This window comes from Chiloscyllium punctatum, chromosome 19 (genome assembly GCF_047496795.1).
Source record: "Chiloscyllium punctatum isolate Juve2018m chromosome 19, sChiPun1.3, whole genome shotgun sequence".
Classification (NCBI taxonomy): domain Eukaryota; kingdom Metazoa; phylum Chordata; class Chondrichthyes; order Orectolobiformes; family Hemiscylliidae; genus Chiloscyllium; species Chiloscyllium punctatum.
The window spans coordinates 97,542,450-97,544,863 of NC_092757.1; positions in this window are offsets into that span (position 1 = coordinate 97,542,450).

Genomic DNA, 2,414 nt, shown 5'->3' on the forward strand with positions numbered 1-2,414 from the left:
GAGGGAATTAATTATTAAACAGAGAATGCTGGAGAAACTCGGCAGGTCTGACAAAGATAGAGTCAACGTTTCAATTATTTTTATTGATTTGCAGGACATGGTGGCATTGCAAGACGAGAATTCTTCTGTCAGTCCCCAAATGCTGTTAAAATGGTGGTTGTGGACCCTGTTCTTGATACACCCACATATTGTCAGGGAGCTACTGCCTGAATTTTTAACCAAATGACAGTGAAGGAATGGCTATAGAGTTGAAAGTCTTGTGTGACTTGGAGGTGACTGTGTAGTTGTTGGTGTATTCTGTTGTTACCACAGGTGGCGAACTCTTCTGTTAATTAAACAAAAACCCAGAAAAACACACCTCGCCTTGTAATCTCTTAAAATATGAGTGACAGGGAACTCTCAAATTCCACTATTTAAAGAAAATAACATCAATTTAATTTTTAACTCAAAAAGTGAATGTTAACCAACAACTATTCACAACCCTAAGCAACCCTTTCCCTTAACTGCTTTTTATCTGCCTCCAACTCTGTAGAGTCATAGAGATGTACAGCATGGAAACAGACCTTTTGGTCCAACCTGTCCATGTTAACCAGGTATCCCAACCTAATCTGTCCCATTTGCCAGCACTTGGCACATATCCCTCTAAACCCTTCTTATTCATACACCCATCCAAATGCCACTTAAATGTTGCAGTTGTACCAGCCTCCACCACTTCCTCTGGCAGCTCATTCCATACACACACCACCCTCTGTGTGAAAAAGTTGTCCCTTAGGTTCCTTTTGTATCTTTCCCCTCTCACCCTAAACCTCTGCCCTCTAGTTCTGGACTCCCCCATCCTAGGGAAAAAATCTTGGTTATTTATCCTATCCATGTCCTTCATGATTTTATAAACTTCTATGAGGTCACCCCTCAGCCTTCCATGCTCCAGGGAAAACAGCCCCAACCTATTCAGAGAGCGGAGGAGCTTCTCGTCAAAAGAAAGAAGGCAGCTTATGGAAGGTAGAGGAAGCAAGGGTCTTGCTCAGGTCTAGAGGATTACAGACAGGTGAAGAAGGAGCTCAAAAATGGTCTGAGGAGAGCCAGGAGGGGGCACGAATTAGGCTTGACAGGAAGGATTAGGGAGAATCCAAAGGCATTTTACACTTGCCACACTTGTGAGGAATAAGAGAATGATCAAAGGAAGAGTAGGGCCGATCAAGGATAGCATAGGAAACTTGTGTATAGAGTCTGAGGAGGTAGGGGAAGTCCTAAATGAGTTTTTTGCATCTGTCTTTACGAAAGAAAAGGACCTTGTAGTGAATGAAACCATTGAGGAGCAGGTAAGCATGCTGGAACGGATAGAGATTGAGGAAGCTGATGTGCTGAAAATTTTGACAAACATTAAGATTGACAAGTCGCCAGGGCCAGACCAGATTTGTCCTCAGCTGCTTTGGGAAACAAGAAACGTGATTGCTTCGGCGCTTGCGAAGATCTTTTCATCCTCGCTTTCCACTGGACTCATACCTGAGGACTGGAGAGAGGCAAATGTAATTCCTCTCTTCAAAGGAAATAGGGCAATCCCCGGCAATTACAGACCAGTCAGTCTCGCGTTTGATGTCTGCAAGGTGTTAGAAAGGATTCTGAGGGATAGGATTTATGACGATCTGGAAGAGCATGGCTTGATTAAATGCAGTCAGCACAGCTTTGTGAGGGGCAGGTCATGCCTCACACAAACCTTATCGAGTTCTTTGAGAATGTTACTAGACAAGTTGATGAGGGTCGAGCAGTGGATGTGGTGTATATGGACATCAGCGAGGCATTTGATAAGGTTCTCCATGGTAGGCTCGTTCAGAAGGTCAGGAGGAAATTTAGCTGTCTGGATACAGAGTTGTCTGGTCGACAGAAGACAGCGAGTGGTAGTGGAAGGAAAGTATTCTGCCTGGAAGTGAGTGGTGTTCCACAGGGCTCTGTTCTTGGGCCTGTACTCTTTGTAATTTTTATTACTGACTTGGATGAGGAGATTGAAGGATGGGTTAGCAAGTTTGCAGATGACACAAAGGTTGGAGGTGTCGTTGACAGTATAGAGGGCTGTTGTAGGCTGCAGCAGGACATTGACAGGATGCAGAGATGGGCTGAGAGGTGGCAGATGGAGTTCAACCTGGATAAATGTGAAGCGATGCATTTTGGAAGGTCGAACTTAAAAGTTGAGTACAGGATTAAAGACAGGACTCTTGGCAGTGTGGAGAACAGAGGGATCTTGGTGTGCAGGTACATAGATCCCTTAAAATTGCCACCCAAGTGGACAGGGTTGTTAAGAAGGTAAAAACAATGACTGCAGATGCTGGAAACCAGATTCTGGATTAGTGGTGCTGGAAGAGCACAGCAGTTCAGGCAGCATCCAAGGAGCTTCAAAATCGATGTTTCGGGCAAAAGCC